The 26,788-nt window shown below is 41.1% G+C and overlaps 1 protein-coding gene across 2 annotated transcripts in view; it reads left to right on the top strand.

Moving 5' to 3' along the window:
• Nucleotides 1–26,788, top strand: part of LOC126354596 (sodium-dependent nutrient amino acid transporter 1-like) — a 135,221-nt gene that overhangs the window by 38,398 nt on the left and 70,035 nt on the right. Inside the window, exon 3 of one of the 2 annotated variants that reach the window (XR_007565360.1) lies at nt 16,518–16,643. The exons of the other annotated variant lie outside the window; for it this stretch is intronic. The gene's annotated coding sequence lies outside the window, so the exon portion shown is untranslated. The remainder of the gene's footprint in view (nt 1–16,517; nt 16,644–26,788) is intronic. 2 annotated transcript variants of the gene reach the window in all.

Genomic DNA, 26,788 nt, shown 5'->3' with positions numbered 1-26,788 from the left:
TGAAATAAATGTGGCCAAGTGGGTGCAATCCCAATTTATCTCAAGTTAATACACTGTTTTTGTCGGTTTAACAGTTAGGAGAAAAAACTCATCTTCATTTTTCGGTGAACTCTGACGTTGCAGTGGCTGTAAAAGAATTAAAAGTATCTGCTGCAACTCTCCAAGCTCTTCGCAGTGCAGATAATGACTGAATATGCCAAGAGAGATTTTAAGTAATCAGATTGACAGGAAGTTTCACTTTTTCTGTTACATATTTATTGCTTTGACTGGTACAGGTTTCATGCATAAAAACTGTTATGAAACTGACTCTCCCATGGCTGATTCACCACTGCTTATATATTGTTTCAATAATTACAGATAATGCCATCCATTGCTACAGACAGAAAAATTTGAGGATTACAGCCAAAATCATGTTGGCATTCAAAAACTGATAGCAGAGAATTAAACAGTATGTTTTTCTTTTTATGTTAGAGTAATAAGAATCTCTTCATTCCTAATTTTTTGACCACAATCAATAAACTATATTTGCCAACAATATTTTTACAAACTCACTTATATTATGGAAGTCATAGGCTGGAAAACGTTCCTAACATATAAATAAGTTCTTTACATAAATGAAAATGAAAATCTGTTTCACTTCTTGTGAAAAGTATTCCAGAAATACAAAATGGGAACTGTTAATGATTTATGTTTAAGCATTAATTAGTAGCAGTCGAACCAGAACAGATATGTTTTTGCACTCAATAAATTTTAAATGAAATTTATCACAAAATATGAAGGAGCATACTAAATTGTGTTTTAAAATAACCAGATAAATCAAATAAGGGCATTACAAAAATTTATGTAAGTCTGTAAACATGGCAGCCTGATTCCTAAGGTCTACACTTCATGTATTACTTCTCCTAATGATCATATGTGGATATGTTCCACCCATAAGATGGTTGGTAATTTCCCTTGAGATTAAAAACTAATATTTGTCTGAAGTTTATGTTAATTGTTATTATTTATTATAAATTAACTTCATTTGTTGCTTATACTTGTTCCAAAGACCACTATCTTAATGGTAACATTCAGAAGTGTTTGCTGAGTCAACATATTGCCCCTTACCTGTATTGTCCTCAGATTCTCTATGTTTTAAGTCTCACATCTTGCTTGCTGAACTATACTCAAAGCTGGGTTTACAAAGACAGTGTAGATAATGTACCTTATACAGCTGTTGAATGTAAGTGGCTTTTCCCTCTTTTATTACCACAATAAATATCATGGTGGGCAGTTCTGGTTTCAAAATGTGCAGCTTATACAAGTAAAGAGATTCACATATCTTTATCCATTTACATTTCCAGCTGAGAATAACCAAGTTATCATATGTTGGCACCATATTCATTGAATGCAGTGAGAACTTGACACTGTGGCAATATTTCAACAAGTGCAGAGCACACATTGTTATGTAAAACACTAACAACAAAACTGAAACATCCAGTAAGTAGGTTTCACGGAATAGTTACACTTGGATGATGTGTGTTTACTATCACACTCAGAATTTTTGTATACATAGATATTTTGCAGTCAGAGCAGATTTTCATAGATACGTTACATAGGTGTTATGTGGTTGATAGCATGTCCAGGACTCTGACAAAAAATGTTACACTATTACTAGCTCACACAAGAACATTTCATACTGAAGACATTGTTGATACTCATGTGATTCTTGGTTGAGGGCTGGCAGTTTTGGGGAGGAGTGGACAATTTAAAGATTGACATACAGATACATGTTTCTGCTGGAAAATATCAAATATTTTGAAAAATGGACAGGTCAGATTTCCTATTTGGAATGAACTGTGATTTTTTATTGTAGTTTGGTTATGAAATTTGTTAAAGATTATTAAATTATAAAAGTGCAAATTTTCTATCAATGTTTATGAGTTTCCATATAGAAATAACCAACAGTTACCAAACACACTTTATTCCTCCATAATAAGCAGAAAATAAGGCACATCGAGTAGAAACAAACATCCAAAGCTCACGTAAATGAAGACAGAGCACTCCTCATTCTAGTCATTGGCAACTGATGGTTGTCACAGAGGGAATGAAATCACACAGCTCAGGAAGACATTATTCTCCACATAAGGCATTCAGTAAAGAACAGAAAATCCCCCACTTACTGCTGGGTTCACAGGTACATTAATGCCTTCCCATCCATCTAGTTTTGCATTAATGGATGAAACATTACTCTTATTATTCAAAAAAATTGCTAGACCAATCCAAAACAACATAAACTTGCTGCACATTCAACCTCAGCAATCATAAATGCACTAATCATTACTTTATTTATGGGTATGTTACCTTAGAATACAGTCATGTGTGTGTGAGTTGTGTTTGCATGTGTGAGTGTGTGTCTGTCTGTCTGTCCATCTGTCATCTATTTTTGATGATTGCCGTACTGGGCTGAAAGCTTTATTTGTAGCAATCTTTTTGTTGTGCCTACCTGTGACTCAGCATCTCCATTATATGGTGAGTAGCAACTATCCTTTTCATAATATTGTTACATTCCATCCTGGATTTTCCATCTTTTGATTTACACTGAACATTTTTTTTCTGCTGAAGTTTTATAATTTCCTTCATCAAATCAATTCTTACTAGTAGCATATTCATGTACTGTTGTACATAAATCTCAGTACATTACATTACATTAATACTTGTCCCACTGACCATGAATACGACATTTTGTAATGATGTGAAATGTGTCAGCTTAACATAAATTTTATTTACAAAATTCTTTTAATTTGTTTTTAGATGCTGGTTGGCTATCTGTCAGACTTTTAATGATATTTAGTAGGTAATCAAAGATTTTTATGGCAGTGTAATTCACCCCTTTCTGTGCCAAAATCAGAGTTAACCCAGAACAGCGAAGATTGTCCTATCTCCTAGTGTTGTAGTTACGCACTTTTCAATTATTTTTGAAATGGGGCTAGTTATTAATAACAAATTTCATAAATGAATATATGTATTGTGAAGGTACTGTGAATATGCAGAGCTCCTTAAACACATGTTGGCAAGGTGAACTTGAATAGGCTCCAACTACACTCCTGGAAATTGAAATAAGAACACCGTGAATTCATTGTCCCAGGAAGGGGAAACTTTATTGACACATTCCTGGGGTCAGATACATCACATGATCACACTGACAGAACCACAGGCACATAGACGCAGGCAACAGAGCATGCACAATGTCGGCACTAGTACAGTGGATATCCACCTTTCGCAGCAATGCAGGCTGCTATTCTCCCATGGAGACGATCGTAGAGATGCTGGATGTAGTACTGTGGAACGGCTTGCCATGCCATTTCCACCTGGCGCCTCAGTTGGACCAGCGTTCGTGCTGGACGTGCAGACCGCGTGAGACGACGCTTCATCCAGTCCCAAACATGCTCAATGGGGGCAGATCCGGAGATCTTGCTGGCCAGGGTAGTTGACTTACACCTTCTAGAGCACGTTGGGTGGCACGGGATACATGCGGATGTGCATTGTCCTGTTGGAACAGCAAGTTCCCTTGCCGGTCTAGGAATGGTAGAACGATGGGTTCGATGACGGTTTGGATGTACCGTGCACTATTCAGTGTCCCCTCGACGATCACCAGAGGTGTACGGCCAGTGTAGGAGATCGCTCCCCACACCATGATGCCGGGTGTTGGCCCTGTGTGCCTCGGTCGTATGCAGTCCTGATTGTGGCGCTCACCTGCACGGTGCCAAACACGCATACGACCATCATTGGCACCAAGGCAGAAGCTACTCTCATCGCAGAAGACGACACGTCTCCATTCGTCCCTCCATTCACGCCTGTCGCGACACCACTGGAGGCGGGCTGCACGATGTTGGGGCGTGAGCGGAAGACGGCCTAACGGTGTGCGGGACCATAGACCAGCTTCATGGAGACAGTTGCGAATGGTCCTCGCCGATACCCCAGGAGCAACAGTGTCCCTAATTTGCTGGGAAGTGGCAGTGTGGTCCCCTACGGCACTGCGTAGGATCCTACGGTCTTGGCGTGCATCCGTGCGTCGCTGCGGTCCGGTCCCAGGTCGACGGGCACGTGCACCTTCCGCCGACCACTGGCGACAACATCGATGTACTGTGGAGACCTCACGCCCCACGTGTTGAGCAATTCGGCGGTACGTCCACCCGGCCTCCCGCATGCCCACTATACGCCCTCGCTCAAAGTCCGTCAACTGCACATACGGTTCACGTCCACGCTGTCACGGCATGCTACCAGTGTTAAAGACTGCAATGGAGCTCCGTATGCCACGGCAAACTGGCTGACACTGACGGCGGCGGTGCACAAATGCTGCGCAGCTAGCACCATTCGACAGCCAACACCGCGGTTCCTGGTGTGTCCGCTGTGCCGTGCGTGTGATCATTGCTTGTACAACCCTCTCACAGTGTCCGGAGCAAGTATGGTGGGTCTGACACACCGGTGTCAATGTGTTCTTTTTTCCATTTCCAAGAGTGTATATTCTGATTACACTCTTCTGTGCATTGAATACTTCTTTACTTAATAATGGACTACCCCAAAATATGATGCCATATGAAACCAGTGAATAAAAATAGGCATAGTAGGCTAATTTACTGATATGTTTATCACAAAAATTTGCAATAACCCTAACAGCATAAGTAGTTGAACCAAAACATTTCATCACAGATCACCAATGTGTTTCTTCCAATTCAATTTCTCATCAGTGCATGCACCCAGAAATTTTGATTATTCTGCCTTGGCAACATACTTCTGTTCAAAGTCTATACAGTGTGTACATAAAGTACAGATGTCATACAAATTGCATTTTGAAGAGAAACTCTGAAGGTTTCACCCCTCCCCCCCCCCCCCCCCCCCATGCGAACCATGAGTCACCCGGTAGACTTCAATACGATAATTAAATTCTTGCCATACCCGTCCCAGCATGGCATCATCGACTGTGGCAGTCACTTTCTGGGTTTCTTTTCAAAATGAAATATGTATCATATCTGTACAATGTTTGGTTCTTGTACAATAAATAATTGAAAGTGTTCCCGGACTTTATGTACACCCTGTATTGGTCAATGCTGTTATGTCATTTACTGTACAGAACTGTATATACTGTATTTTCTCCAAATTTAGTGACAGTCCATTTGCAAAGAACCACTCAATAATTTTCTGAAAGACGTTATTTAGAGTTTCCTCAGCTAATTCTTGTTTGCTGGGTGTGATTACTATCATTGTATCATCACCAAAATGAACTAGATTTGCTGCTTCATGGACATAAAGTGGCAAGTCATTAATATATATTAAGAATAACAAGGGACCCAAGACTGAACCTCTATAAGTTTTACCATATATGGCAATTGCTCCTCTGTCCATGGTGTCTCTACTAACATTCGCTGGAAGCTTATATCCACCTACATTTACCTTTTTTCTATTTCTGTGACTATATGATGCTCAGACAGGCATAGTAAATCTATTCCAACCTCAGTTTCTAAATAAACAAGAAGCTCATCTACTTTGTTTTTTAATCCCCTGATATTCTGATAGTGCTAGTCAATCTTTAAATCAAGGTTATTATACATTTTCTTAAAACATGTTATAGTCTTCACGATTTACCTGCAGATATGTCCTCGGTAGCTGGTACCTCTATCAAAAACTGACTGGAACATTGGTGGGGAAACTATGCTACTGTCAATAACATGGTCCTTACTGACGTTTGAAGTTCAGACACTTTAATAACACTTCAGTGTTGCCTGAATTACTGTTCATGAACGTTTCACATTTCATACACTTTAATTCAATATAGTTAAACAGATAGATACACAGTACACCCAATAATAGTACTTCAGTTGAAGTCCAAGTACAGTAACCTAACACCAACATGACAGTCCATTATAGTCTAAGTGTGGCAAATAATCAGTTGATATGTACAAACCTAATCACTCTCCACAATAGCAACACAGCTTATGGAGGATATTGCACTTTTCATTGACTCACATGGAATAATTAATGTCAGTTAGAACTGCACAGCAAGACTTTGTTCTCGTTAAACAATACTGTTATTGTAGGGCTCTATTAGAGATCATCACAGTCATTGGTACCCTATACAAGTTCTCATTAAAAGTAATTATCAAAAATTGTTACTGAAGTATTGTACAATAACCAGCAGGACACAAAACCTATCATGAACATGGTACATTTTCCATACAGGTGCACACAGATGTTACTCCATTATGAACTCACTGCAAACTGGCTATTTTGTGGTGGCAGGATTTTACTGTCTTTGATGAACTGCAAGAATGAATAGGATTTTGTGTCACAGAAAATGGTACTGGTTACAAATTTATAGAAACACATGGATGTTATTTCTCTTCTGCACTGTGAATCCCCTTGTTTATATGGATGTGTGTCATAGTGCATATGAGAGTGAATTACATGGAATTATTAATTAGTGGGTTAATTAATTAGTACCATAAGTAAAATTATTCAGACAACAAAAGTATGTGATCAAAGTCCAGACTTCATAAGTGATTTGCTGACTCAGACACTTTAGTAATGGATGTTGTGGCTTACGAGGAAAAGGGATTTGACCAATGGGAAAATCATGTTGCAGTTAATGCAGGGTTTTTCTCTACATGTTCGCCATCTATGCCAAGCGTCCGTCCTGCTGCAAACCAGAAGCGTGCTCACCTTAAAGAATAAGGAACTGGGTATAATCGGGAACAAGTTCAGGTGACGGGTTTCAGAATAAGATTGATTCAGCAGTGAAATATCCACCAGTCACAGGGTTTTTTCTTCCCCCTCCCTCTGGGGAGGAGGTAATATGTCTGAGTAGTGTTGGCTACTGATCAGGGTGCAGACGAAGGCAAGCCTCATCATGATGTGTCAATGAGGTATAGATGAAAGAGATAGGTAGGCAAATTTATGAAAGCAAAAACTGAAAGAATAAACCAATCAGCTTGGCACTCTGTGGGTGCTAACTGCACTGTATAAGGCACACGGCCCTGGAGGAGGGAGGTACAAAGAGATGATTGAGGTTGGAATGAATGGATGAGCGACTCAGAGCAAGGGTAATAGCCCAGCACAATGCATGGGCAAGGGAGGAACTGTGCTCTGTCTCCTTAGAGGCAATTATGTCTCATGGGGGCAACTACTACAAAGTTCCCAAAATCCATGAAATAACAGGGTGAGTTACGAAAAAGAATGGGGGCACGAACTGCTGCAACATAGTACAATGACCACTTTCATTCATTTGGCTGGAAGTCTTTTGCTGATTATATTTCCAACAAGATAACACATTAATGCACTTGGGTGATGACATCATGTCATGGGTGCTAATCATCAACAATCTAGTGCTTATTTCAGCTGGTGCTTCAATCTTATTATATCATAGGTGTGATTGTTTGAATAAACAACTGGGTGTCACTTTCTAAACACACGGTGGATCACTGTGCACAAATGATAGCAGTGCCGATTTCCATGCTCGCTTGTAACATCTTCACTTCATCATAAATTTCTTCTTAAAAAGTAGGGTGAACAATAATGAAACTTGCGTTCAGCTGGGTGAATTCTTAAATGTGCAAAACACATGTGGGGTGCGAACTACTATTCTTCACTTACTTGGATAAAACTTAATTACTTTTATCCTATCACAAAATCTATTTCACTTACCACTCTTCAGTGAGAGGGTAGCACACTTCTTCTCAATTACAGGGGCATATTCGACTCTTCTCTGTTGAGTATCTTAGATAACTCGGGCCTCACTTTCTTCTAAATATACCAGTTGTGCTCTGGGCACAAACAAGGCATATAATGGGATCCTCAAATCGCTAACTGACAAAATCGTGTATCACAACTGCAGGGAAATCTTATGTAATGGGAGTGTTGCTATAGTACAACATATATAGAATCCAGGGCTGTGGTGGGTCTTTACATACTGGGGTCAGAAATATAAAATACAAGTGCATATTGTACAAAACAAATGGCATAAATTATAAAAATATATGCATGATATAACATATAGGATATAGCAACAGCTTTGCTGCACACAGCAAAATAACTGAAATGTTTAAACATAACACAAAATCATAATACAAGGTATTGGGTAACAATTATTAAACAGCTAGCAACTGGCACACATAGTGGGTCGGATATTGCTCAACACCTCTAATCATACAAATTGCACAAAGTACTGAGCCTTTTGGCATATCTCGGGGTGGGGAAGAGGAGGTTAGGCACCATTTACTGGCAGAGTGTACTTGTTATAGTGTTCTGGTGGTGTATCATGTTTTAGTGATGGGACAGACTTACCTGAAACTTGCATTTTTTTTTTTTTTTTTTTTTTTTTTTTTTTTTTTTTTTTTTTTTTTGGGCAGTGGCCGAGGCTTGAAGCCTAGTTCTCTTGGCTCGTGTGCTCTCCCCTAATACCTCTAAAGCTATCGAGAGTGTAAAGGGAACAATTCTATAGTCGATTTCCATAAATCTTATGTTCGAGGTGTGGGGTATAGTGAATAGGTATGGAATATTTAATTCGTGGTATTAATACTTAAATTTGTTTGTTTGGGGGTTCTCTCATTGGTGGAAATGCACGTATGGTAAGAGTTTTTTGGGTGCCGCTAAAACTGGTTGGTAAAACAATTTATCAAACTCTGTACATGGTGTAGCAGGTAGCATTATGAAACTGACAAGAGACACAGACAGACATGCTGTGACAGAGGCAGGTGTCCAGTTAATACTGAGATAGCAGGACAGCAGTGCAAAGCCTGTAGCACTGAGATAGCAGTGGGGCAGCACATGTAGGGTGCCATGTGTGTCCGGAGTGAGCGACTCCTTGGAGCATTTTAATAAACCTTGTATAAAATGCAGTTCACATAAATTAATAATACTAGGGTGGGATTAGTGACAGTTGTAGTAGTATTCTAATTCCTTTCTGAAACAAATCGATGTATATGGGTTGCTTGGGTAAAATTACTACAGCTCATGTATAAAGAAATTTTTGAAAATTTTCTTTCTCCACCCCTCCTCCCCCCTCCCCCATGGTGGCAAATGTGAATAGGCTGTGATGGGTACATAATGGTGAAGCCATTTTAAAAAAAATTTAAAGGGGCAGGTAGTCAGTTCTTAAGATGCATTAGACTAGACAGAAGGTGGTATGGTGGTACTATACTTCGGAGGAGGCTCGTAAATGCGGAGCACCACCAAACTAAATGGTGGTGCATGGGAAGACACCTCATAATGGCGCGCTTCGTTATTGCGATACTTTTCTGCTTTGTGTTCCATCAGATGGAGGTCGCTTGCTTCCAAACTCCCCTTGGAGTTATAGTCTGGTCAGTGGACATGTTAAAGGCTTAGGTGTGCAAATAAATTTATAGGTGTTGAAGTTACCTGGGTACTGAGATGGAAGGATGGAGGAAATCATATTTGCAATAAGTGTGATGTAAAAAGATGGTACTGTTCTGTATTAAGTTGCTATTCATTGGTTGGTAGTGAAGATAGTATGCTCTAATGTGCATAAGGTCCCTTTAACAGCAGCAGGCAGGTGCGCAGTTGGCGTGTGGAGAGAGGGGAAAGGGGAGGAGGGTTAAGGGGGTGACATCAGGTGCGACTAGTGAGATGGCGTGGGTTGGGGAGAGTTGGGGAAGTAGCAGTTGTGTCAGGTGTTTGAAGTGACTCCGCCCCTTGCATTATGGCCGCCGCACGTGCAACTCCTCGTTGACAGGTCCACCTGATTCTGACAGACGGAGTGCATGTGTTTACAACTTCGTAGTACCACCGAGTGGCAAAACTTACCTTCTGAGTTAACATGAAAAAGAAAGGGAGTCCGTGACGGACAGTAGGGGAAGTTTAGAGCATCACTGTTGTGTGTGCAGGGCATGTGGCTGCCCTTCTCAGTTAGTACTGTGTTATTAATTATCATTCTGGGCATTCAAATGGGAAAACTGCTTAATGAAACATGGTGCCATTTCAGGGAGAAAGTCTTTGGAATGAAAAGGTAGAGACTTAATGCAATCATTACTCCATACAATATCCTAATACTGATCCATAGCTTCTCCACATAATAATCTTATTTAAAATTAAATGTATTGGTATTGAAAATAGAGCTGTTGTCCAACCACTAGACGTATTGCAACACATAAATAACATAATAAAAATACTGGTTAAAACTGGGGATTAATTAGGCTGGGTGGGTAAACTCTGATAAACTCTTTCAGAGAGGGAGGCTAGGGTGACATCTTCATTTGCATTGCAAAGTAGAGTAATAAGGTGGTTGCTTCAGCCTCATTACTCTTTTTTTCCCCCCTAGGGCTGGGAATTTCCTAAGTAAGAAGAAGTGCCTGGGTGTTTAGTCCCTAGATCTAAGGGCATATGGGTGTTTAGATCTCAGAGTGTACCTAGGGCAAGATGGGGGTGAGGGAATTTTCCTGTTCCTCCATTTCACAGGGAGGGGGAGGGGGAGGGGGAGGGGGAGGGGAAGGGGGAGGGGGGGGGGGGCAGAACCTGCTGAATGTCCAGCACTTGTCTCAGAAGGTGGTGGGAGAGGCATAGGTCCTGAATAGGGTTTTAGTATATCGAAATGGATGACAACCTTGCTTTCAGGCAGTTATAATTCTGCACTGACGGGGCAACTGAGCCGAATGATTGAATATGTTACATCATACAGAAGGGTAAGTTTCTTCACTCTCCCTTTCTTTATACTAAGTTTTTTTTAGCCAAACCAAATCGGCAGGTTTATAAGGGGGAGGGGGAAGAATGACATTTCTATTACCATCTGTTTCCTGGTTGCTTGGCGGTTGTTCCCTTGCACCTTCTTCCAAATGGCCTTAAGGTGGTGGGCTAGCCCCTTAACAGCTGTGTGGTTGATTCCCAAAGGTAATTTATCAATCTCAAAGGGAGATTCCATAGGGCGGCCAAACACTATCTCATAAGGGGTATGCTCAGTGGCTTTGTGGAAACAGCTAATATATGCACTTGCCACGTACAGACTGTATCTTTGCCAGTCACTGTTGGCTGAGCCGATGTAATAGGAAAGCATTTGTTTCACAGTGCAGTGGACAAGCTCAATGCAGCCATTTGCCCGGGGATGAAAAAGGGTGGTTCTCCATTTTCTAATTCTCAGCAATTTGCAAACTTCAACAAATAAGGCAGACATAAAATTGGTTCCTTGATTTGTGATAATGGCTTCAAGGCTTCTGAAAGGAAGGACAAGATGATCCAGAAAAGCTCATGCTACTGTTTCAGCTGACATGTCAGTGATGGCTACCAAAATAAGGTATTAGGAAAAGTGATCAATAATGGATAGGATATATTTACTTCCTTGTGTACTTACGGAAAGTGGCCAGACTAGGTCCAAAGCCATGAACTGGAAGGGTTTTGATACCTCAGGAAGAGATTCTAAGGGAATTTGGATTGGTGGGGTGGTACTCTTTGTGCACATGGTAGGCAGTTTTTTATATGCTTAGCAACATCTCACCATCTTTTGTCCCACCAGTACTTTGTGGAAATGTGGGCTTTTGTGGCTCTGCATCCACTATGGTAAGCTTGAATGCTCTTGTGGCACTGGGCAATAATTCTGGATTATAGGTTTTTAGGTATTACTGTATGTTTACCCTGGGGGGTCTTGTGGTATAGAATTCCGTCTTTTGTAACAAAATCCGGATGGGAGTGATACTGGCAACATTTTGCGTCATTTTCCTGTGAGCCTTTTAATTTATCAATTGACACATCATCAGTTTGAGCTACTCTCACTTTTCAGCTAAGGGCGTCAGCATTCTGGTGCAATTTTCCAGCTTTGTGTTGTACTTGGTAATCATACTCACTCAACTTCAGGGCCCAGCGGGTGAGATGGCTGCTAGGGTCTTTTAAACTTAATAGCCACTGAAGTGCTGCTTGATCTCTTCCTGTTGCCTCCAAACATTAATGCCAGGAATTCTTTTTCCATAGTACTGTAATTAATTTCCGCCTGGTTCAGCTGATGGGATGTGTAACCAATTGGTCTTTCCTCATCATCAACAATTTGACTCAGAATAGCCCAAACAATCTGTCACATCACAGGAGAGAGTGAATGGGTTTTCGAAGTTGGGATAGATCAGTAAGGGGGAACTAGTCAGAACATCTCTGATATGCTGCACAGCAGCTGCACACTCGGGGGTCCAATGATAGGGTACATCTTTTTTCAACAGGTGGGTAAGGGGTTAAGCTACTGTGACATAGTCCTTTACAAAATGCCAATAATAGTTGCTGAGTCTCAGAAAGCTTTGCAATTCTTTTGCATTTTTAGGGGAAGGGAATGTTCTAACTGCTTCAATTAGATGGGGATCAGGCTTTACTCCATCACCACTAATAATATGCCCTAGATACTGTACTTGTCTCTCAGAAGAGGAATGTTTTACTATTTTCAAACTTAAATTGGCGCTTCTTAGTTTAGATAAAACATTTCTTAATCTGGTAACTTGCTCATCTATGATTCTAGGAAAGACAATGATATCATCTAGATAAACTAATCACATTGTAGGTTTCAGTCCTTTTAACAGTAAGTCGGCAAAGTGTTGGAAAGTGGCTGGCGCATTGCACAGCCCAAATGGCACTCTCAAAAATTCATGTGACTGGAGGGAACTAAAAATTCTGTTTTCTGCCTGTCCTGTGGTGCAGCCAGTATTTGATGGTACACTCTCTTCACATCAAGGTTAGTGAAGTATTTGCAATTTCCTAGCCTGTCCAGTGTTTCGTAGATAGGTGGGAGAGGGTAAGTATCAGGAGTGGTTACCTTATTTACTGCTCCCATATAGACGCAAAGACGGTATGTCTTCTCTCCATTGATTAATTTATCTGGGACAACTATGATTGGGGAAGACCAGGAGCTGGCAGAGGGTTGTATTATCCCTGCCTCTAGCTGCTGTTGGATAGTTTCGTCCACAACAGGCTGGAGGTGATACGGTGTTCTATATGGTTTCTGCACAATGGGCCTTGCATCTCCAGTGGAAATTTCATGGTAAACAAGGTCAGTATAAGGCAATTAACACCTTTCCTCGAAAAACCAGGAGTGTTCTTCCAAGACACAAGAGTACAATTTGCTTTGGTCGGCCACAGGCAGATGAGCTAACTTATTCTTAAATTTGTCTCTAAGCAGAGCAATATGGCATATGCTGTGGTCTGGAAGCTGTTGTTTTGATTAGGTTTTACCTTCTCTTGTCCAGAGTGGTTTTCTTCGATATCATGGCTGCTTGATATAATGGTGCCATTAGGAATTTCTAGCTTTTTCATTCTGAAATTGTCCAAACAGATGGGAACATAAAATTTCTTTCCCTGCACTTCCGCTGTCGTCAAACCATGTTTAACATGTACCTGTAATCTCTCGAGGACATCGTTTTGATGGAGAGGGTCCACAAATATGGCTGTTCTCAGAAGTTTGCAGGGTTTGACCCCAAGCCAGAGAATGTGTCCCATGCAACTGGTGATTCTAACAGAGGTAGTTGTACGTAATGCCAATGTTTGCGTGGAAGGAACCTGTGGAAGCGGCCGGGTTTCACAAGTACCTAACGGCGGAATGATGTGGGGACCGCCAAAACTGTGGGTTTCCTCACTGAGATGGACAGTTTGCATTCTGTAATCTATTATACTCTGATAGTGGTGGAGCAAATCATTCCCCAGGATGATGTTAAAATCTCGCCTTTGTTTTCAAATTACATCCATGTCAAAAGGATAGTGGCTGGCTTGGGTTTTCAGTTTAACTTGGCAATACCCAGTGGGTACGATTATCTCATCGCTCAGACCATTAATGTGGTGACGGGGTGGTTTTAACACTCATGTATCCCCATTACCTATGAATACTACACTGGTTTGCACTCCCGTGTCCATAAGCACTCTTACATTTTTTCCTCGAACTTTGCAATTGAGGAGGATACTCGTCGCCTCATTTACGACACTGCGCGGACTGGGTGCGTGAATTTTAATGGGGGCACAGTTGGGCAGCATGACTCGACCCTCACAACCATTTTCCAGCTGATTTTGGGGTTATGGAGAATTTTTGGTGAATTGTTCCCTCTGCTGGTTGTGCAAGGGCCCCCGTTTCCCGGGTTCTGCAGGCAGTTCTTACTCATATGTCCTATGGTTCCAAACCGAGAACAATAAGGTCTGTGACAGCATGGCCTGCCTTTCAGCAGCATTGGCATCCGTGCTCATATTTAAAAATTGGACACGGATGTTCATTCAGACACACCGAACTGGCAATAAAATATGCTAACTCCTATCACAACATTGCAAGTTGTGTGTCATAATGCAATGAGCAGGTGATGCTATTTTTACCTCTCCTCCAATATACGAGTTGATTCCATGTATAAGTATGTCAATCAAGTGAGCTTCTGCCTGCTCAATTAACATCTCATTACGGATGGGATCCGAACCCAGCATGTAAGCACGGCAAGCCACAGCGCGGATTCAGTCAGAAAATGCCTCTACATCCTCCCGTTGTTTCTGGCAAAGGGTGGACAACTTTTCCGTGTAATAGCGAGCATCACACCTGTCCAAATATCACTCTTTCAACACAGCCTCTAACGTGGCAAAAGAGGTGGTCTCCCTAAGGGTGGGAACTGATTCGATATATGAACGGCGTCACCTGACAATTTAAGGCAGAGTACAATTAATAGGAAATCATTTGGCCAAGCACAGGCATGGCCTACATCTCTGACAGTTTGTAGAAAGGAATTAATTTGTTCATTAGGTTTCCCAGAAAACGTCGGGATGAAGTTGACTTCAGGGAAATTGTTAGCCAAAGTTTCAATGGGTGGTTGGGGTACTGTGCTACTTAAGGTGCTTGCAGCTCTCATTTGTGGCACAGCAGTGTGTGTTTCTGAGGTACTTAGATTGTCAGACTGTGCTTTGAGCCAACTTTTGGCATTCTTCTGTCAATTCTATCTTTTGTAGCAATAACTTATCTATATCTGCTTGAAGGGCAGCTACTGGGTCTGGTTTTTCCATAGGTGGAGAGTTCCCTTCATCAGTGGCGTTACTAAGGGTATGAGGCATGCTTACAATGTTAGGACACCTAGCGCTCACTGAAAACTTTTACAATTTGAGCATGAAAAAAAAGGGGCCTAAACTAGCTGGCAGCAAGGAAACGGCGGTGAGGAGAAATTGAGCGATGGACTTCAAAAGCTGCAATTACGGTGGTAGTGAGACATCGATGGCTGCATTCCATTGGACAATGGTGGCAGGAAACAGCAGTGGAGATCATGTCGACGGCTGTGCGACGTGGCTCAGCTAGTTGGCCAGAACACCCACGTTTCCTGGGTGGCGGCGGGCGGCTGGGACATGCCACTGCACTACATTGGAATGACGCGGAAGGCGGCCACCTGTGGTGCAGTGTACCACTGGATTGCCTGGGAACGACAGTGGCAGCAGCTGGCAGTGTGGTGCGGTGAAGTGCTTGGCCACATAAGTGGCCTGGTGTTAGCTGCGGCAGATGTTAGAAACACCGAAACGCTGTGTGCGCTTGTTACTGCACATAGCATCTTACACATCAGGTGCGAAGTACTGCTGGCAGCTTCATCAGGTATGGCATGTTAAACTTCAATTAGGTCAATAAGATGGGCCTAATGGTCACCAGATGTTAAAGTGTCAGGATTGGTGAGGAATAGAAAGCAGTGGGCACCTGTTGATGTGAAGAAGTCAAACATGTTTTAAGTGCATGGTTGTTTTATGCCATACAAAGGAAAGGCAGGCCTAGAGAAGCCACCAAAACTGAATGAGCTGCTGCCCAAGAGAGCAGGAGAGGAGAGTGCCTGGTCAGGTCGGAAGCTGCGAGCAGAAGAGAGAGGACGGTGCATCTGCTCCCAGCGGCTAGCCGTGGTTCCACCCCCATGTGACCGCCTCCAACCCTCCCTATAGGACAGCCAAGTTGTAGACAGCACAGTTCGATAGTGTTACCTCGTTAACAACATGTGAGTTTAGCTGCTAATGGTTCAACACGTGAGTTTCAAAGTGGTTCTTTCCAGTTTTGTGCAATGTCACTGACATGCTGCAACTAGCTGCCAGGCAGAAGGCACTGGCGAACATCAAGTGAAAAATGAAAATCAAATTTTACACTATTAAATCCATTCAGGAATGGCCCCCACTGTACAACATGTTATATAAATGGTAATATGAAAGATATCTCAGAATTTGCAAATATATTTGGGACTGGAGAAAAAAATCCAGCTACTGTGTCATAGTGGGATCTAGAGAACAAGACAGGTTGACGGTTGAGTGAATGAACTGAAAATCTGTTTCAGTTAACAAGTACCAGTAGAATATATGTAGAATGATAACACAGATGCCACAATTATACTTTGAAAGCTGGGAGATTAGTATATGCTAGATAACATCAGGTCCTGTTGAGTTATATTTTACCAGTTATTTACCTCCGTAATTTGTTAAACATTTTCATAGCTCATACATAAGTAATTTTCAATTAAATATATATGTATATAGAATACTCATGAACTAAATATTTATGTGCATTTTCTGTATTCCAGGTAACGTATATGACAGCATTCGTACAGTGCATTTTAAGCTACTACAATGCATGGCATTTTCAGAAATATATACTCCCCATGTGTTCACTTCTGGGCTTTCTAGCGACATTACCACTGATCACAGAGGTAAAACAGAACTTCATAATATGACAATATGATTGCTTAATTTTGCTTTTTGAAGAGTATGACACCCACAACAGTACAGTTTTCAAATATCTTGTTCAGTGTGATTTTGCTAAATGGGGAAAACCTGCAGGAGATGATCCCTGAGAGCGTAAAGAGTGAAAAAGATCATAGGGACATATGGATGCAAATGTATGCCAAGGTAGTTGTACCAACTTGAAAGGGGACATAAAAGATCTTTGGCAGTGTGGGTGTCAATGATTGAAAGTAGACCTGAGAACATGTCAGGTAAGTGGGAATGTTCTGCCTGTACTTGTGTATTAGTGGTCTGGTGGCAGAGAACCATCAGTGCTAATTCATACTCAATATGTGGGTGGGGACTATTGGAAATTGCATTGTGGGACCAGTCATAACTTCACAGTGTCACACAGGCCACAGGCAAGGCATATCTACACCTCCTGCATGTGAACATGCCTCCCCTGCTGAAAGAGGTGCTTTTGTTAGTACAAAGCACAACATGGCTACTACGTGATAGTACTCCAGCTAATTTCTGCATTTCCACTTGAAAGCATCTCGACAACATATATCCCGACCACATATTGAGGTTGGGCAGGTGCTGATGGTTCCTTGCCAACACACCACTAAAACGCTAGTACAGGCAGAATGTTCCATCTTTCCTGAGGTGTTCTTATGTGTGCTTTCAATCATTGAAACCTACACTGCCAGAACCTTTTATCTCCACCTGCAAATGGATGTACCTCCCATGGAGCACATTTCCGGCCATATGTTCCTATGATCTTTTTCGTTCTTTATTCTATCAAGATTATTTCTTGCAGTTTGTCACCATTTAGCAAAATCAACCTGAATAGAAAATGTAAACTGATAAAAAAAAATGAAACAGGAGAAGAATGGTGAAATTTGTTAGTGGCAGCAAAGCTGGCTGTACCTCCCCTCTGGAGACAAAATTTATGGTATTGTTGGAAGAAATACAGAAAACAAAAAATTATACTCCTAGCTTTCTGAGTATTAATTATTCCTTAGATTGACAATTTTTAGGTAAACTAATTACACTTGTAAAGTCTAAATAACCAAAAGACTATAATAGGCACCAAAGTTAAGTCATATTTGAGATTTTTGTGTACTGTGCACATGCCATACAGGTGAGCATAGCGAAGAACTACCTAGAACAGATAGTTAGGAACCCCACTCACGGTGGAAATTAATATATTGGATAGCATAGCAACAAACAAACCTGACCTCTTTGAGGATCAAAACTGGTATCGGTGAGCATGATGCTGTTGTAGCAACAATGATTACCGAAGTAAAAAGGATATCTAAAACAAGCAGATAAACTAGATAAAAAATCAATATTTCAGCACAGGGCAAGAACATTTAGAGGAACTGTGGCTCAAGTTTGAAAGAATAGTTGACCTAACACTGTTTATGTACCCAGTAGAACAGTTCATAATGGGAGGGACCCTCCACAGTATACGTCCTCTGTAAAGAAAATCCTAAAGAAACAGCGACTACTGCATAATAGATGTAAAACAAAGTGTAGGGCCATACACAGAGAGATGCTGAATGAAATGTCCTTGGCTGTTAAGAGAGCAATGCAGATGCCTTCAATGACTATCATAGCAAAATCTTGTCAAATGATATTTCAGAAAACCGAAAGAAATTTTAGTCATACATAAAGGCTGTTAGAGGCACCAAAGTTAGTGTCTATCCTTAGCAAATGATACAGGGACTGAATTTGAGTGTAGCAAAGTAAAAACTGAAATGCTTAACTTGGTTTTTAATGTTCCTTTACAAAGGAAAACCTAGGAGAGTTGCCCCAATTTAATCCCCATACCACTTAAGATGAATGAGATAAGTATCAGTGTCAGTGGTGTTGAGAAACAGCTGAAATCATTAATATTCCACAAAGCTCCAGGGCCAATGAAATCCCTATCAGATTCTATGTTGAACTTGTGGCTGATTTAGGCTAACTCTTGTAACTATAATCTATCATAGATCCTTTGAAAGAAAAGCTGTGCCCAGTTCTTGGAAAAAAGGTGCAGGTCACACCTGTGTACAAGAAGGGTAGTAGAAGTGATTCACGAAACTGCTGGCCATTATCCTTGACATCAATTTACTGTAGAACCTTAGAACATATACTAAGCTCAACATAATGAGGTATTTTGGGTAATAGGTAGAAGGTAGGAGTATGTGGCTCAGGTGGAGTGAGTAGGTCTATGGAAGCTGTTGTGAGGCCTTGTGAGGGACCTTGGATTTTTAGGATTTTCTGCAGCTCAGTCTGGATGGAGGGAGTGGGATCCAGGGTAACAGCTTTGTAGGTTGAGGTGTCGGAGAGTTGAGGTAGTCCTTTTACCACAAACTCCACACGGTCAAGAACCACAGTTGTGGAGCCTTTATCCGCTGGGAGGATGACAATAGAGTGGTCTGTTTTCAGCTCCTTACTGGCACGGGATTCAGCCGGGGTGATGTTGGCGGTTGTTGGGACGTTCTTCAAGAAGGACTGGGAGGCAACACTTGATGTGAGGAATTCCTGAAATGTCTGCAAGGGATGGTTTTGGGGGAGGGGAGGACGATCCCTTTGAGAAGGCAGTCGGAACTGTTCTAGACAGGGTTCAACACTGGATCTAGTATTTGGGGGCTGTGTTTGGGTGGTGAAGTGATATTTCCAGTTGAGGTTCTGGGTGAATGAGAGGAGATCTTTAACCAGGGCAGTGTGGTTGAATTTAGACGTGGAACTAAAGGCTAAGCCTTTTGATAGAACAGATGTCTCTGGAGGGGAGAGGGATCTGGATGAGAGGTTTAGAACTGAACTGGGGCTGGTGATATGTGGCATTTGACTGTGTTTATAGTTGAGATTTGGTCTGTGTGGGGTATGTGCTGGGATTGGGAGACAGAGTAGGGTGGCTAGGCTAGGTTTGTTGGCTATGAGGGGGGTTTGTTGAAGGTGCTGTTGTGGTTAGTGTTTGTGAGGGATAGGGAGAGGGACCCCACTTCTTAGGTGGATAGTTTTTTCAGGTGGTGTGTGGCATGGAACTCAAGTTTACAACTGGCTTCTAGGATGATGTTCCTGAGTGTGTTCTCCAAGCAGGGGTTTGAGAGGTGGAGGACTTTGAAGATCCTAGAAGATTGTAGAAAATAGACTAAGGAAAGGCAAACCTACGTTTATAGCATTTGTAGACTTAGAGAAAGCTTTTGACAATGTTGACTGGAATACTCTCTTTCAAATTCTGAAGGTGGCAGGGGTAAATTACAGGGAGCAAAAGGCTATTTACAATTTGTACTGAAACCAGATGGTAGTTAGAGTCGAGGGGCATGAAAGGGAAGTAGTGGTTGGGAAGGGAGTGAGACAGGGTTGTAGCCTATCCCCAATGTTATTCAATCTGTATATTCAGCAAGCAGTAAATGAAAAAAAGAAAAATTCAGAGTAGGAATTAAAATCCATGGAGAAGAAATAAAAACTTTGATGTTCGCCGATGACATTGTAATTCTGTCAGACACAGCGAAGGGCCTGGAAGAGCACCTGTATGGAATGGACGATGTCTTGAAAGGAGGATATAAGATGAACATAAACAAAAGCAAAATGAGGATAATGGAATGTAGTCGAATTAAATCGGGTGAGGCTGAGGGTATTAGATTAGGAAATGAGACACTTGAAGTAGTAAATGAGTTTTGCTATTTGGGGAGCAAAATAACTGATGATGAACGAAGTAGAGAGGATATAAAATGTAGACTAGCAATGGCAAGGAAAGCATTTCTGAAGAAGAGAAAATTGTTAACACCGAGAATTGATTTAAGTGTCAGGAAGCCATTTCTGGAAGTATTTGCATGGAGCGTAGCCATGTATGGAAGTGAAACATGGATGATAATTAGTTTGGACTAGAAGAGAATAGAAGCTTTCGAAATGTGGTGCTACAGAAGAATGCTGAAGATTAGATGGGTAGATCATATTACTAATGAGGAGGTATTGAATAGGATTGGGGAGAAAAGAAGTTTGTGGCACAACATGACTAGAAGAAGGGATTAGTTGGTAGGACATGTTCTGAGGCATCAAGGGATCACCAATTTAGTATTGGAGAGCAGCGTGGAGGGTAAAAATCGTAGAGGGAGACCAAGTGATGAATACATTAAACAGACTCAGAAGGACGTAGGTTGCAGTAGGTACTGGGAAATGAAGAAGCTTGCAAAGGATAGAGTAGCATGAAGAGCTGCATCAAAGTAGTCTCTGGACTTGAGACCACAACAACAACCATCAATTCAGCAGGCATGAATTTGGTTGAGGCATGAAGGAAGTTGTTCATAATTTCCTTAAATTATTTAAGACACCAAGGAACAATACAGAACCTATGACAGTATGTCCTATGTGGCACAACATCAAGATGACACACACATTCTTTGATGATTCTGTGTCTATCTTTAAAAAGAGAGAGAGAGATAATAAGATGCTTGATAATTGCCACTCCTCTTCATAAGTGAGGTGCATAGGTTCCTTTAGTTTCTCAATTACTTGATCTGAAAATGAATATGTAGATACTTTCACTGTGTACAGGTAAAGCATTTTTTGGCAGTTATTATATGTGATGATCAAGCTTATGCGGGCCGACCGGCAGTACTGCTCATGTACTCCTTTTTTCCACATTAAATCAACTTCCACTAAAGCACCATTGATCCAAAATTTCACATTCCCCGTTGAGAAGTTGATGCTTCTTTTCCTCTCTTGTATGCTACTAATGCCCAGGATACAATCCATGATCAAATTTTCAACAGTCAGGAATGTGCATGTGATTGCTGCATTCCCAACTTCAATTTCTGTTGTGCCTGCATCATGACACTTTTAAATATTAAAGCTCCTGTAATTCTGCAGGTCTCCGTTGGCAAATTTGGTAGTTTTGCTTTTCGCAACAGCTTCTAGAACAAAGTTCTCGATATCACACTAGCCGAATCTCTGTGTCTAATGTTACAGTGACTGGAATTCCTTTGATTCTAGCAAGGATTTCCAACACTGGCATGAAAGGATAAACCTTGTCACACTGATAAATATCTTCAAACAATTCCTCCAATAATTCTTTCCCATCATTGTACTGTATCAATCGCAGTTGCTGGCTGCAGCCTCTATTCTAATCTCTGATGGCATCTCAGTGACTTGAGGCAGTCACGATTAGTTTGTTGGATACTCTCCACTGCCACTATTTGCGATGTCTGTTACCTCTGTAATTATTGGTGTTTGCAGTGCCAATCTTCTGGCATAAACTGTGGCTGGTTCTGTTGTTGCTATCATGGAAAAATATTGTTCCAAAACCAACTAGTTGCTGGTTATTAGGTTGGACTTGATTGTACCTCAGATCACCTATATTAAATTTGTTTCTGGCCGGTCAGAAGCCTCTCCATTTTCATTTCCACTGTTGTTCTTTCAACTATTGTTTGGGCTACCATTTGGTATGTTGCTTGGATTTGGTTTATCCATTTTGTTGCTTCTTTGTCCATTACTACCATTTCCACGGCCACTTGGTGAGTGAAAGACACCACTGTTCACTTTATTATCTGTTATTCAATCCTGACGTGGGTTTTAAGTCTTCTTGAATCAGGTCAAGCAAATTATAACACAGGTAAAAATCCCTCCAAATTTTCATCTGTCACATTAACAAGCTGAAATTCAGACACTGATCAGAAATCTATCTTTTAATATTCTCAGTATATCCTGTTGTGGGTAAGGGATCATCCCAGTAGTGACATTTATAAAGATATTTTTTTTAAATACTTTCTTAATGTTCATTGCTTGAATGAGAATTTTTCAGGGTAAAATACTTCTTGGTGCAGCCTTTGGTGAATTCCATGAAACCAGTATTTTGCTAAGAATACCTGTTCAAATTCATCATAAGTCTGACAAGATTCACATGTGCTGGTCACCCATAGTGCACCTCCTCCTTGAATATAACTAGATCCATAGCTTATCTTCTGTGCATCAGTCCAGTTCCTCGGCAAAACTCCCCTGAAGCTTCACACAAATACTATGGAATTTACCGTCCTGTTATCGGGATTAAATATTTGAAATTGACGATACTTGAGAATTTTCTCTTCACTGTTACGTGTAGAATACGTGTACTGGCCCATAGCAGCTTCTTGTGGACTGTATGGGGGACTATAGTCTGGCGAATATACATTTGGATTTGCGAATTGGATGTGTCACCAAAAGTTCATTGTCATGAAGCTTGATATACCTTGCTATCACTGTTCACCACCACTTGAAATTCTTCTAGCTTTCCTTTCATCATCTTAATCGATTTCTGTGGCTATGCAGAATTCCAGCAATTGTCAACTCTGAAAATTCTGAAAATAATCAGAGGCACAATTGTATGCCTTGGGGAAGCTGTCTTGGGCATTATGATGTGCTCACTCTGCAGCATGGGAACCAGTGTCCAAGCTGTGTATAAATTCTGACAAAAGTCCTGCAATTGATCTCTCAAAATAGAGCATAAACAGTCATGGTACAGGCTTTATTGATTTCCCAGGATTCAAAATTCTCTGTGAGTTACAACACACCAAATAATGTTCCACATCAAAGACAAGGGAGAAATTAAAATAATCGAGGAGTTAGATGTACCTTTTCAAGTCATGAAATTATATTTTTCCGCAAGTGATCTTTGTAGCTACATTTCAGGATTCATCATCCTCTTTTATGAGATGAAATGCTATCTTAATTAATCAGATTACATTCTGTATTTGAAATGGCAGCTTACAACAATGCCACTAATTATAGTTCTGCTGTGATCCTACTCTCGCCAATTGCTATATCAGAAGTCAGTGAGTCCATAGTATTGATAATGTTCCACATTCTAGCCACAGAGTTTTTATATCAGGAGTCATGGATACTCTCTTTCTCTATCACAGTCGTAATGAGTTTTTGATCCATATAGATCATGTGTGAAACTACGCATAAACATTTGCACTAAAGAGAAAAAGTGACAGAAAAAGTATTATACTACAGTGCAAAAGCACCTGCATAGCCCCATGAACAGGGCCAACTCTTATTGAGGGCCTTAGTAAGCGGTAATCACACCTGGGAAACCAAATCCAAAAATCCACAACTGTACAAATTCTTTAGTTGTTGATTGTACAGCAAAATCTGGGAATGGTGCTGCCTTCATTCAGCTTGTCACGCAGTCAGTCACAGAGAGACTGTATTTATAACCTTTTGAGTCTGGAAGGGGCCTGGCCAATTCTAAGACAATATGTTCTAGTCTGCCTGTAGGGATGTCAAAATGGCGTAGGCTCAGGGTGGCATGACATCCAGTTTCGCTTTGTTGACATTCTTCACATGCTTGTGGCCGCTGTTTACAGTTACATTTTGCTTCCAGCCACACAAAACAAAATGATCCATTACTAATTTTGTTGAGGATCATAGTTCCAGGTGAGACAGTTAGTGCAAGCAGTCAAAGACATGTTTCCACGTGGTCGAAGGCACCATTCAGCGGGCACTGTCCTGAGAAATGCTGCACCAAATCTGACCTTCATACCAGGAAGCAAACGGTATTCAAACTTGAGGCTGGTACTTTGCATTGTGCGAAAGTTCTTGTATTTGTGAGTCTTGTTCCTGTGCCACTGCAAGCCCCTCATAATTTCTGCTCATGGACAATGCATTGATTTGTGACAGATAGTCACCTACCATATTTTCAGCACCCCTCATATGCTGTTGTGAAGTGACAGAGGTGGTAGAGATGTCAGAATTGTCAGTGAACAGTCACTGCCTGGGTTTCATACTGTTTCTGCTAGAGGGCAGTGGTCTGTAAAGATGGTGAACTTGCCGGGCTTCTATTTTGGCCATAAAGTGGTGTACCACTTCATTTACTGTAAACAATTCAAAATCGAATGCTAACCATTTTCATTGCAAGTGCATGAGCTTCTGTGAAAGAAAACTGTAATGGTTGTTGCTTGTCATCTACAAATTACTGCAGCAGTGCACCAGTGGCTGTATAACTCGCATCAGCTGTGATGGAGGTATGAGCGTCGGGTACAGAGCCCAATAATCCTCTTAAAATTGGTATGAACAGTCCTTTTTCTGTACTAAATGTACAGGCAAGGCTGTGCTATTTCTGCACACAGTTGCTCATCTGTCACAGTTTTACCTGCATGTAGTCAATCTGGTGCTAGGTGCCACACTTTAAAATGCACAGACAGTCCAGGTGTAAATCATACACAATGCATACTGTCATGTTTGGCTCCCTGCAGTAGACCATATCTGCATAGTGATTGTTTGGTACAAGTGCCACATGATGGGAACACTAGCACACTTTGAATACTGACCTGAAAATTCTGTGAGGGCCATGGCTGTTGCTCTCAGCATGGTGTGCTGGATGCCACTCTTGAAGAGGCCGTATGGTGTAGCTGTTGATGCTGAAGTGTGTAGTGCTACTACTATTCACATTGTAATTCATGAGATGTGCTTGTGTAATTCTTCTCTTGCTGTCTCTATTGAAGTTTTAAGTGCTGTATTTTCCTCTAATAGTTGATCTCTTTCACACTCAAGTGCTTCGTATCTCGTGCTCACGCCTGATAGAAAGTGGTTCCGTTTGCCTTTAGGAGGAAAAGATTGTAGATTCGATGTGAGTTCTTTTGTGAAATCAGCATATCCATGTAAAATTTCACCTGAAGTGATTTTCATAGGTACTTTTGCGCTAGGTTTGGCACAAGGTGAACATGGTGACAGAAATCCTTTCCTAAGATTCATTCACACATGTCTGCTATTATGAATTGCTGCATCCTTTTTGTCACCATCCTATATTTATCATTAGTTTGAAAGTTCCAGTTTGTTGTACTGGTGGGTCATTAGCTACTCCTGTTAGGTGTGCGAAGATTGTGTTTTAAATGGTGGTGCTCTGCCTGGGATGGCACTGACTGCCAGTCCCATATCCACCAAGAACTGCTTCTCTGGCAAGTGATCAAAGTCTTGGAGTCAGGTGTCAGGTCCAAGTATAGCCCAACTGGTGTGGCATTTCTTCTTGTTGTATAGGTGTCTTGATTTCATTGAGTGGTCCAGTGTACCTACCATGGATCACCATCAGTGTTTAGGAAACCACAACGAGTTGAGCAGTTGCGTGCTCTGCTGCTGAAGTGTATGTGAAACCAGTAAAGATGTGGATACAATACGCACTATTACTGTTTACAGTGGGAGGTAGGTTGCATGTATCTTGCTGGCTCAGTTGGTACTGGCTTCCACAGTGGGGTGTCTCATTTGAAGTCGAAGGATTTGTTGTGTCTTGCAACTGCTTCTTTTTAATTTTGCTGGATTGAATCAATAATGTGCCTGAGTGTCCATCATAAAAAAACCAGATACAGTGCAGGACTAAAGCCTTGTTGCTGTGATACACCATGACTGTATGATATAAAATCACTGTGTAAGTCTTGTTTTGGATATTGTTCCACTAATACCAGTGACAGTGTTCGTCACATACCATATCAACATTGTACTTTCATGTCAAACAATGGAAAATCCAGGATGGAATGTAACAATATTATGAAAAGGAAAGTTGCTACTCACCATACAGCAGAGATACTGAGTCATGGATAGGCACAAACAAAAGACTGTCACAAATTAGCTTTCAGCCAGTATGGCCTTCATCAAAAATAGAGCATGTCACCAATCTCTTTACCACATTGAAATCTTATCAAAATCTGACTGAGTATTTATTCAGAGTCTTTCAGATAGCGTTTCATTATGGATAACTACATCATCCTCAAAAAGCCTGATTTTACTATTAATATTGTTTGCAAGGTCATTGATATGTAACATGAACAGCAAGGGCCCCAACACACTTTCCTGGGAGGGAGGAGGGGGGGGGGGGGGGTCACCTGAAGTTACTTCAACATCTAATCACTACTCTCCATCCAAGATAACAAGCTGTATCCTCCCTTTCAAAAAGTTCTCAATTCAGTCACTAGTTTCAATTGATACCTCATATGATTGTACTTCTGAGAATAAGCCAAATGCTTTTCAGAAGTAAAGAAAGATCACATCTACCTAATTGCATTGATCCAAAGCATTCAGTATGTCATGTCATAAAAGTGCCTGTATAAAGTGAAAATGAAGGAAGATTAGTAACATCTTAAGTAAGTCTCATACTTAGGAAATGAATGTC

Source organism: Schistocerca gregaria, chromosome 3 (genome assembly GCF_023897955.1).
Source record: "Schistocerca gregaria isolate iqSchGreg1 chromosome 3, iqSchGreg1.2, whole genome shotgun sequence".
Classification (NCBI taxonomy): domain Eukaryota; kingdom Metazoa; phylum Arthropoda; class Insecta; order Orthoptera; family Acrididae; genus Schistocerca; species Schistocerca gregaria.
The sequence above is the reverse complement of the archived record's forward strand: the minus strand, read 5'-3'. Positions and strand labels throughout refer to the sequence as shown.